General features: G+C 34.8%; 1 protein-coding gene across 4 annotated transcripts in view; it reads left to right on the top strand.

The window, feature by feature from the left end:
* The window catches only part of dtnba (dystrobrevin, beta a), a 39810-nt gene that overhangs the window by 989 nt on the left and 26786 nt on the right, over window positions 1-12035 (top strand). For 2 of the 4 annotated variants that reach the window (XM_058755784.1, XM_058755781.1), the window contains exon 1: window positions 5343-5558. The exons of 1 other annotated variant lie outside the window; for it this stretch is intronic. The gene's annotated coding sequence lies outside the window, so the exon portion shown is untranslated. Of the gene's footprint in view, window positions 1-5342; window positions 5559-5883; window positions 5962-12035 lie in introns of those variants that run through there. One more of the 4 variants, XM_058755782.1, reaches the window with a different exon arrangement.

Genomic DNA, 12035 nt, shown 5'->3' with positions numbered 1-12035 from the left:
GGGCTTGAATTCTTTTTTTTTTAAAGCAGCATGTTTCCTTGTTTGTATCAGATTTCTAAATTATAATTTATAAAAATATAAAACAAATTTAAATACATAAATAAGAATTCATAAAATACTTTACAAGATAGATAGATAGACTGACAGATAGTATTATAAATATGATTATTACTATTATTATTATTTCATTATAAATATTGTATTATAAAATTATTTATATTTACAGTATTTAAAATATATATTTACATATTAAATATGTAATTTATTAAAAGAAAAATATAAATGAAATAATAATTAACTAAGTAACTCACCATTATTTTAAATTTGTGGTTGGTGTGGTCTAGATCGTCAGATGTTTGATTTGTGTTAATACCGAGGCTGTTTCATTGTGTCTTGTATCTCAGCTGGTCTGAACAACACACTGAAACAGATTTTCTTCTGAATCACTCTCAGTACTGATGTTTACCCACTAATAATAATGAGCGTTTCGGCTCATTGAGTTCAGATATAAGTTTGGTAAACATGCAGATCTCTGTCATCCCAGTCATTAGTCTGGTCCTTGAAGCTAAACATATCTCACGGGTGGGTGAGCTCTGACATCATGCTTTACACACGGAGAGGAAGAGTTCACCCAAAAATACCCTCGTGTTGCTCCAACCCTGCATTATGTTCTTTCTCCTGTGAAACACAAAGGGAGATGCTAGGCAACATGTCCTTAGGCAGCAAAAAATGCATGGTGATTTATACTGCCAATGCCAAAAAACTATATTTTGAGCTGTATTTGAGGCATATGAGAGCATTATATTAATGCACCAATAATTTCCCCATCGGCTGTAGTTCTCATATGTCATTCACACTTGTTATTTTTAAAACTACTGTTTGGCTTCAAAATAGTTTATAAATTGTGTAAATATGATCTATAAATCATGGATATTCCAAATAACGTGCATTTGTGTTTGACAGAAGAATGCAAATGAGGGAGCAGGTTTGTAATGCAAGTATTTGGTGTGATAGATTGCCACTTCTGGTACATGAAATAGAGTGCATCTGCTTATATTAGCCTCTCGAAGACTAAACCAGAGCAATGCTACCACTACACCGACTAATACTTTCAGATATGTGACCCTGGACCACAAAACCAGTCTTAAGTCGTTGGGGTATATTTGTAGCAATAGCCAAAAATACATTGTATGGGTCAAAATTATCCATTTTATTTTATAATCATTAGGATATTAAGTAAAGATCATGTTCCATGAAGATATTTTGTAAATTTCAACTGTAAATATATCAAAATTAAATTTTTGATCAGTAATATGCATTGCTAAGAACTTCATTTGGATAACTTTAAAGGCGTTTTCTCAATATTGTGATTTTTTTTCACCCTCAGATTCCAGATTTTCAAATAGTTGTATCTTGACCAAATATTGTCAGATATTGTCACCTAACAAACCATACATTAATGGAAAGCTTATTTATTCGGCTTTCAGACGATGTATAAATCTCAATTTTGAAAAATTTACCCTTATGACTGGTTTTGTTGTCCAGGGTCACATATTAGTAATATAATATAGGTTCACAGTTCTACAGTGGCTACAAAAAGGGCTTGAATTCTTTTTTTAAAGCAGCATGTTTCCTTGTTTGTATCAGATTTCTAAATTATAATTTATAAAAATATAAAACAAATTTAAATACATAAATAAGAATTCATAAAATACTTTACAAGATAGATAGATAGACTGACAGATAGTATTATAAATATGATTATTACTATTATTATTATTTCATTATAAATATTGTATTATAAAATTATTTATATTTACAGTATTTAAAATATATATTTACATATTAAATATGTAATTTATTAAAAGAAAATATAAATGAAATAATAATTAACTAAGTAACTCACCATTATTTTAAATTTGTGGTTGGTGTGGTCTAGATCGTCAGATGTTTGATTTGTGTTAATACTGAGGCTGTTTCATTGTGTCTTGTATCTCAGCTGGTCTGAACAACACACTGAAACAGATTTTCTTCTGAATCACTCTCAGTACTGATGTTTACCCACTAATAATAATGAGCGTTTCGGCTCATTGAGTTCAGATATAAGTTTGGTAAACATGCAGATCTCTGTCATCCCAGTCATTAGTCTGGTCCTTGAAGCTAAACATATCTCACGGGTGGGTGAGCTCATGCTTTACACACGGAGAGGAAGAGTTCACCCAAAAATACCCTCGTGTTGCTCCAACCCTGCATTATGTTCTTTCTCCTGTGAAACACAAAGGGAGATGCTAGGCAACATGTCCTTAGGCAGCAAAAATGCATGGTGATTTATACTGCCAATACCAAAAACTATATTTTGAGCTGTATTTGAGGCATATGAGAGCATTATATTAATGCACCAATAATTTCCCCATCGGCTGTAGTTCTCATATGTCATTCACACTTGTTATTTTTAAAACTACTGTTTGGCTTCAAAATAGTTTATAAATTGTGTAAATATGATCTATAAATCATGGATATTCCAAATAACGTGCATTTGTGTTTGACAGAAGAATGCAAATGAGGGAGCAGGTTTGTAATGCAAGTATTTGGTGTGATAGATTGCCACTTCTGGTACATGAAATAGAGTGCATCTGCTTATATTAGCCTCTCGAAGACTAAACCAGAGCAATGCTACCACTACACCGACTAATACTTTCAGATATGTGACCCTGGACCACAAAACCAGTCTTAAGTCGTTGGGGTATATTTGTAGCAATAGCCAAAAATACATTGTATGGGTCAAAATTATCCATTTTTATTTTATAATCATTAGGATATTAAGTAAAGATCATGTTCCATGAATATATTTAGTGAATTTCCTACCGTAAATATATCAAAACTTAATTTTTGATTAGTAATATGCATTGCTAAGAACTTTATTTAGACAACTTTAAAGGTGATTTTCTCAGTATTTAGATTTTTGCACCCTCAGATTCCAGATTTTCAAATAGTTGTATCTCAGCCAAATATTGTCCGATCCTAACAAACCATACAACAATTTATTCAGCTTTCAGAAGATCTAGAAATCTCAATTTTGAAAAATTGACACTTATGACTGGTTTTGTTGTCCAGGGTCACATATTAGTAATATAATATAGGTTCACAGTTCTACAGTGGCTACAAAAAGGGCTTGAATTCTTTTTTTAAAGCAGCATGTTTCCTTGTTTGTATCAGATTTCTAAATTATAATTTATAAAAATATAAAACAAATTTAAATACATAAATAAGAATTCATAAAATACTTTACAAGATAGATAGATAGACTGACAGATAGTATTATAAATATGATTATTACTATTATTATTATTTCATTATAAATATTGTATTATAAAATTATTTATATTTACAGTATTTAAAATATATATTTACATATTAAATATGTAATTTATTAAAAGAAAATATAAATGAAATAATAATTAACTAAGTAACTCACCATTATTTTAAATTTGTGGTTGGTGTGGTCTAGATCGTCAGATGTTTGATTTGTGTTAATACTGAGGCTGTTTCATTGTGTCTTGTATCTCAGCTGGTCTGAACAACACACTGAAACAGATTTTCTTCTGAATCACTCTCAGTACTGATGTTTACCCACTAATAATAATGAGCGTTTCGGCTCATTGAGTTCAGATATAAGTTTGGTAAACATGCAGATCTCTGTCATCCCAGTCATTAGTCTGGTCCTTGAAGCTAAACATATCTCACGGGTGGGTGAGCTCATGCTTTACACACGGAGAGGAAGAGTTCACCCAAAAATACCCCCGTGTTGCTCCAACCCTGCATTATGTTCTTTCTCCTGTGAAACACAAAGGGAGATGCTAGGCAACATGTCCTTAGGCAGCAAAAAATGCATGGTGATTTATACTGCCAATACCAAAAACTATATTTTGAGCTGTATTTGAGGCATATGAGAGCATTATATTAATGCACCAATAATTTCCCCATCGGCTGTAGTTCTCATATGTCATTCACACTTGTTATTTTTAAAACTACTGTTTGGCTTCAAAATAGTTTATAAATTGTGTAAATATGATCTATAAATCATGGATATTCCAAATAACGTGCATTTGTGTTTGACAGAAGAATGCAAATGAGGGAGCAGGTTTGTAATGCAAGTATTTGGTGTGATAGATTGCCACTTCTGGTACATGAAATAGAGTGCATCTGCTTATATTAGCCTCTCGAAGACTAAACCAGAGCAATGCTACCACTACACCGACTAATACTTTCAGATATGTGACCCTGGACCACAAAACCAGTCTTAAGTCGTTGGGGTATATTTGTAGCAATAGCCAAAAATACATTGTATGGGTCAAAATTATCCATTTTTATTTTATAATCATTAGGATATTAAGTAAAGATCATGTTCAATTAATATATTTAGTGAATTTCCTACCGTAAATATATCAAAACTTAATTTTTGATTAGTAATATGCATTGCTAAGAACTTTATTTAGACAACTTTAAAGGTGATTTTCTCAGTATTTTGATTTTTTTGCACCCTCAGATTCCAGATTTTCAAATAGTTGTATCTAGCCAAATATTGTCCGATCCTAACAAACCATACAACAATTTATTCAGCTTTCAGAAGATGTAGAAATCTCAATTTTGAAAAATTGACACTTATGACTGGTTTTGTGGTCCAGGGTCACATATTAGTAATAATACTGTCAGATATTGAAAATAATATATTATTGGTTTACAGTTATGAGCAGTTATGAAGGAGGGGCTACAAAAAAGGGCTTAACAAAATTAAAAAAGCTTTTTACTTGACCTGCCAACATTTTCAATAGCTCCGAATATATTTGTATAAACATTAAATGTAATCTAAAATAAATATTATATATTATAACATGTATAAATAAGTATTATAATATTTAAAATATAAATGTAATAGTAAAAATTAAAGTAAAAATTAAATAAAAATTAAAATGAAATAAAATAGATAGATAATATGCATTGTAAATATAATATATAATATAATTTATATGTAAAATATTTAAAATGTAAAAATAATATAAATAATTAATTATTATTATTATTATTAATTATTTTATCAAATTAAGTAACATAACATTATTTACAATGTATAGATAGATACAGATAATATTATACAATTAATAGTTATTGTATTATAATATATATAATTGTATTATTTGTCATTGTCAGTACTGGTTCCCATTTCTCTTATATTATGTGTTAATACTGAGTGCAACATTGTGTCGTGTGAGAGAGAGTGAGTGAGTGAGTGAGTGAGTGAGAGAGAGAGAGAGTGAGTGAGTGAGTGAGTGAGTGTGAGAGAGAGAGAGAGAGAGAGAGAGATATCATTGAGTCTCATTAGTATGGCGTTCACACACAGAGTCGGTCTGTAGTTACACCGGAGATCTCGTGAATGAACCGTGACTCAACTGCACTGAATCATCGGATACAATGAGAATATAATGAGAAATCAGAGGCTGAGATGAGAGTCTGATGCTGGAGGGTTTTTAACGGGATCCGAGCGGCGGAAACTCGCTCCGGTGAGTCAAAACAGAACTTCTGCTCTTCACTTCATTAAACACACAACTACAAACCAAATCCCCGAACTTTACACAACAACACAACGCTTTAAATGATATTATAACACCATAAACTGTAAAAACTTGCTCACATCTGCAGGAAAGAAACTCTGAGCGGTGAATGAGGTTAAGATAATGTTTGACAACATGGCTGCTCGCTTTCATCTCTTCATTCCTCTAATTTACAGAACATTAATCTTAATCGTTGTTAACTCGTATATAACATACACATGTCGATTTTGGGGTAACTTCTATGTGGATTGAACAAACGCGTCTGTTCCTGCAGTTGAAACCGTTTCCGTTCCGCGAAAACAACAAACGCGAAACATCCTGAAACTCAGAAACTTCTTACTGAACATCAGAGGTTCGTATGAGATTTCATCTCTTCGTGTGTATTTTTGTGTTTATGGGAGATTTTTCAGCTGGTGCATGTGTGTTTTGTTGTGTTTCCGCAGGAAGTCAGAAAGAGAAACTCAAACACGACATTAAAATGCATTGACAAAAATAACATAGTATTACCATGTTTTTGAGCATGTACCATCTCTTTTACTTTGGAATAGTTACATCGTTTACAAAAAGTAGCCTACTATTGTAGTACCAGGATACAGTGATCGAATCACCACAGTAGCTACTTTATACCATGGTACTGAAATTCATGTACTGTGGTATTTATTTGCATGGTGCTATTTCAGTGTAGCCTATTTCCAAAAATACCATCATGCCATGTCCAAAAACATGCTGGTTCTATGGTACTGATGTACTGTATGCTCATTTAATACCGTGGTACTTTTTGTAAGAATGAGTTGTTTTTGGTTTGGTTGATCTGACATTGAGTTCTGGATTAGGAATTAAGCCACTTTATTAATAAACAGTGACATTTTATAGCTTATACTTATATAAAAAGCACTTACAGAAAATTACTATGGTGTGTACCATAGTACTAAATTGTTAGTCTAATGTTATTTATGTGGTACTTAGAAGAATACAATGCCACTACCATAATGCTGGTGTCCTAAATACCATGGTACTTTTTTAAGGGGCTGTAACTTGTGCTCTAGTGAGATATGATCAAAGACAGAGCAAGTTATCAAATTATAAAGGACGATTATGAGAACAGACAGTGTTTTTCTTTGGAATAGGACACAGTAAGACCAGGAAAAAGAAGTCAAAACTGATGTGATTATCTGTGAGTTTGCGAGATCATATTTGTGCATGTTCATACCAGACCAGAAAGAGTTGAAGTCATCACCAAGGCAAAAATAACCACGAGTGTCTTCATGCCAGTCAGGACTTTTGTATGTGTGTATGAGTGTGTGTGCGAGTGAATGGGGCCCCTGCTGCTCGCTGCGCTTTGGCTTCTTAAAACAAAGTGCTTAAAATCCATTTATTCAAGTGACCTGAGTAAAAGCTCCCTCTCTCTCTCTCTCTCTCACACACACACACACACACACAGAGAGGTTGACAGAGGTTTGAGATCCGGAATCTTTGGAATGTTTGTCCCCCTCGTCGGATATTCTGCCTACCTGCTACACACACACACACACACACACACACACACATGTCCACATTTACAGTGGAATTCAGACAGACTGATGGCCTTTTCCAGAATTAGGACGTCATAAAATAATCATACGAACTGGCAGACCCTAAAAGGTGTGTGTTCATATATTGATTGTGACATCATTGTACAGTCTGCAGAACATCTCAAACCTTTAAAGGGACAGTTCTGCCAAAAATGAAAATCCTGTCCTTATTTAGGGTATGTTTACCAGGCAATGATATACTACAGAACTGAAAGGTTTTTATTTACATTTTTTTGAGATGACAATGTTGTCAAAACAATCCCTAGCTCACACTGATCCATGCAAAAGACTAAAACACTGTATTATGCATGCCAGGCCAGTAGTTGGTGATGTCTCTTTATAAAGAAGCTCACGCATGAACACACAATGCGCATGCGCGTGATGTCAGTGTATTCACAAATTTGCATTTTTATAGTTGACGTGGAGACGATAATCTGATTGTTTCCCAAAACGTGCAATTTGAAACCCGTTTTCAAAAGTTTGCATTTTCAGGCCCCCAAAACCCCATTGTTGTGTAAATTGGCGCATAAAAAGTTTTCAGTTTTTGCTTGAAAACAGTGTCTTTTAAACTGACCCTCAGTTGTTCCAAACCGGTTTGAATTTATTTCTTCTGTTGAACGAAAAAGAAGATATTTTGAAGAATGTTGGTTACTGGTTGCCATTGAGTTCCGTAGTTTTTTGTTTTTTTCTCCAAGCTATGTAAGTCAATGGCTACCGACAACTGTTTGCATACCTACATTCTTTAAAATATCATCTTTTGCGTTCAACAGAAGAGAGAAATTCATACAGGTTTGGAACAACATAAGGGTAAGTAAATTATCAAGTTTTTCATTTTTTGGGTGAACTATGCCTTTAACACACTTCTGAAATGTTACTAGGTTGAATCAGTGGAGGTTTAATCCAGATGCACCTGTTTATGACCTCATCAGAAAAAAATTGTTGGCCTTTATTTATGCAAGTTTCATTTTTTATGATGATCATGTTGGCTGGCATTGTGTGCTTTTTATAGCGTGCTTGGTTCTGGAAGCATATTATCCATTTATTTTCTTAGTAGGAATTTCAAATCATTCTTAAAAACACGCAAACTAAACCAAACAGCTCAGAGGGAAGGATGTAAGTGTGTCAACCATAGTAGAATAAATGATTAAAAGTCATGAGTATAAAACAATATAAAAATCTTAATGACTAATTATTGAAAATAATACGTATGTTTTATATATATATATATATATATCAGTACTGTGAAAAGGTTTTTGCCCCCTTACTGTTTTTTTTTTTTTTTGCATATTTGTCACACTTAAAAGATTCAGATCATCAAACTAATTTTAAAGGTGCAGTGTGTAATATTTAGGAGGATCTATTGACATAAATCTAATATAATATACATAACTATGTTTTCAGAGGTGTATAAAGACCTTACATAATGAACTGTTATGTTTTTATTAACTTTGAATGAGCAATTTATACACTGTAAAAACAATTCCGTAAAATTTAGGGTAAAAAACCGGCAGCTGTGGTTGCCGGAATTCTACTGTAAATAATACGGTAGCAGCATTTTAGGTTTTACGGTTTTAACTTAAATTTACAGTCAAATACCGAATTTCATTAACTGATATAATGTTAATATACCAACCTATAGAAGTACTGAAATCTGTTTTGTACCTTTTGAAATACACTGATAACCACCAAATGCAGGTGGTGATGAGAAAGTCACATGATGCACCAAAGCCCATTACAGGCAGCTTTTAAATAATAACATATATAGATGGTGCACAGTGTCATTCACACAAACATTAAACATCATCATGGTGAGACTCATTAAATTGAAATTTGCAATAAACATTAATTTAACAACATTAGATGTAACAAACATAACTGATAAGAAAAAACTAAGAAACATATTTCAAAGAAAAAACATCAAATTGAAACAAAATTTGAAATGCAATGCAGGGAATTCTGGAAACGTCAATTTACGGTTTTTCCCTGTAAATTTTATATTCTTTTTCACTTCCAAAAACGGTATTTCACCGTAAAATTGTCTGAAATGTCTATTACAGTTTTTCACCGTATATATTAGGGGAACTTACCATTTACCGTTAACCATTTAACAGGTTTTTACTGTAGCATTTTCAAAGTTTTTAACCGTTAAAATTACGGCCATTTTTTACAGTGTATCTGCAAACACCGCGGGTCCCCTTACATGAAAGTCGCCACCATGTTTGTACAGTAGCCCTTAAAGGACAAACAGAGCGGCGTCCAATGTCGTCACTATGTTGTTCTTGCAATTAAAACACTGACACAATGATGAACAAGCAACAATAATATTCGCAATAACATATTGATTTATTGAATAATTAAGTAAATATAATTCCTCAATTTACCTTTGTAAAGAAACCTCATTGCTGGCTACTCTTTGCTGTCTCAGACTACGACATCTTAGTCCTGTATTGGCCACCGTAGCTTCTCTAAAGGGACCTCACCGGTTGCGAATTGAAAACAAAACAACGACTTTATTCTACAAATTGTATCCTCTGGTTCAGCTGTTTTCGTTCAAATCAAAGTGTAAACAAACGTAGAAGACGTATCCGTGCGGTGCGGCTGACACATTCTCCAAAATGGCGCTACACTGAACCAGAGGAGATGAATTGTTGAATAAAGTCGTTGTTTTGTTTTCTTTGCACAGAAAAGAAAATTGTTCTCCTCGCTTCATTAAATTCAGATTAAACCACTGATGGCAGATGGACTATTCTGACGATGCTTTTCATACTTTTCTGGGCCTTAGCAGTGTCATGTACTTGGCAGTCAATGGGACAGTCACAAGCCTCCTGGTTTTCATCCAAAATATTTTAAATTGTGTTCTGAAGACGAATGAAGCTTTTTACGGGTTTGGAACGACATGGGGGTAAGTGATTAATGACACAATTTTCATTTTGGGGTGGAGTATCCTAGCCTGAGTACGTCAGACTTCGTACTTCCGCTCAATTTCATTTAGCTTCTGTACTCAGTCTGATATAGCAGACCATCTCCCGGTTTATCTCCGGCTCCGCAGCAGCCGGGCCAACCAGCGAACAGAGGGCGGGCTGAGAGCCGTGATGTAGACCCTAAGCGCCGAATTTAAGATTGTAGTTTAAGTGAGGGAAATCTAAAACGACAGCAGACATAGGGACACGGGATGCTATTCGCTCTGTTGTGGAGAATATTCCCGGCATTTGCCAACTGAAGCCCGAACAAGAAGAGTGTTCTTGAGGTGATGTTGTGGCCCTACTCCCGACAGGTTTTGGGAAAAGTTTATGAACTGTTACCGATCGTCAGCGAGAAACTGGGGAGGCCAAAGTCCGGCAAGGCAATAATTGTGATTGTGTGTGTGTAATGTGATTACTTCACATAATCTGCAAAAGTCGTTCACAGCTATTTCGCTCGATGGTTTTGTTTTCGCCGCATACCGGTGTTTACAGCGGAAGTTCGAGGCGGCTGAGCCGGTGAATAACATACGTCATAACCAACCGTTATGTGATTGGCTTATGGGTACACCAATGATTTTAAACTTCAGACAAGAAAGTAAACGCTTGTCAATTATGCCCTTCCAGACTCTGTCTACGAAGCAAAGTGAAGTAGCAGAGTTTGGTATTACCAGGCTAGGAGTATCCCTTTAAATTTCACTAGCCAAACCCAGGCCTGATTACTGCCAGACCTGTTGAATCAAGAAATAACTTATATAGAACCTGTCAAAATAGTTGACATGTATCAGTCTGGGAAGGGTTATAAAGCCATTTCTAAGGCTTTGGGACTTCGGCGAACCACGGTCAGAACCATTATCCACAAATGGTGAAAACTTGTAACATTGGTGAACCTTCGCAGGAGTGGCTGGCCTACCAAAATTACTCCAAGAGCACAACGACAACTCATCCAGGAGGTCATAAAAGAGCCCAGAACAACATCTAAAGAACTGCAGGCCTCACTTGCCTCAATTAAGGTCAGTGTTCATGATTCAACAATAAGAAAGAGACAGGGCAAAAACGGCATCCATGGGAGAGTTCCAAGGCAAAAGCCATTGCTGACCAAAAAGAACACAAAGGCTCATCTCACATTTGCCCAAAAATATCTTTATTATCCCCAAGACATTTGGGCATATATTCTTTTTTTATAACTTTTTGGAAGGTGTGTGTCCCGTTACATCTGGCGTAAAACCAACACAGCATTTCATAAAAAGAACATCATACCAACAGTCAAACGTGGTGGTAGTGTGATGGTCTGAGGCTGCTTTGCATCTTCAGGACCTGGATGACTTGCCATAATTGATAGAACCATGAATTCTGCACTCTATCAGAAAATCCTGAAGGAGAATGTCCGGCCATCAGTTTGTGACCTCAAGCTCAAGCGCACTTGGGTTATGCAGCAGGACAATGATCCGAAACACAGCAGCAAGTCCACCTTTCAATGGCTCAAGAAAAACAAAATTAAGGTTTTGGAGTGGCCCAGTCTAAGTCTGGACTTAATCCAATTGAGATGCTGTGGCATGACCTTAAACAGTCCATTCATGCTTGAAAACCCTCCAATGTGGCTGAATTAAAACAATTCTGCAAAGAGTGGGCCAAAATTCCTCCACAGCGATGTGAAAGACGCATTGCAAGTTATCGCAAACGCTTGATTGCAGTTGTTGCTGCTGCAAAGGGTGGCACAAGCAGTTTTTAGATTTAGGGGGCAATTACTTTTTCATGTAGGGCCAAGCAGGTTTGGACAGCTCTTTTCCCTTAATAAATTAAATCATTATTTCAAAACTGCATTTTGTTTACTCGGGTTACCTTTGTGTAATATTAACATTTGTTTAATGATCTGAATCTTTTAAGTGTGACAA

The sequence above is a fragment of the Onychostoma macrolepis genome, chromosome 20, assembly GCF_012432095.1.
Source record: "Onychostoma macrolepis isolate SWU-2019 chromosome 20, ASM1243209v1, whole genome shotgun sequence".
Classification (NCBI taxonomy): Eukaryota; Metazoa; Chordata; class Actinopteri; order Cypriniformes; family Cyprinidae; genus Onychostoma; species Onychostoma macrolepis.
This window is presented reverse-complemented; position numbering and strand designations above follow the sequence as displayed.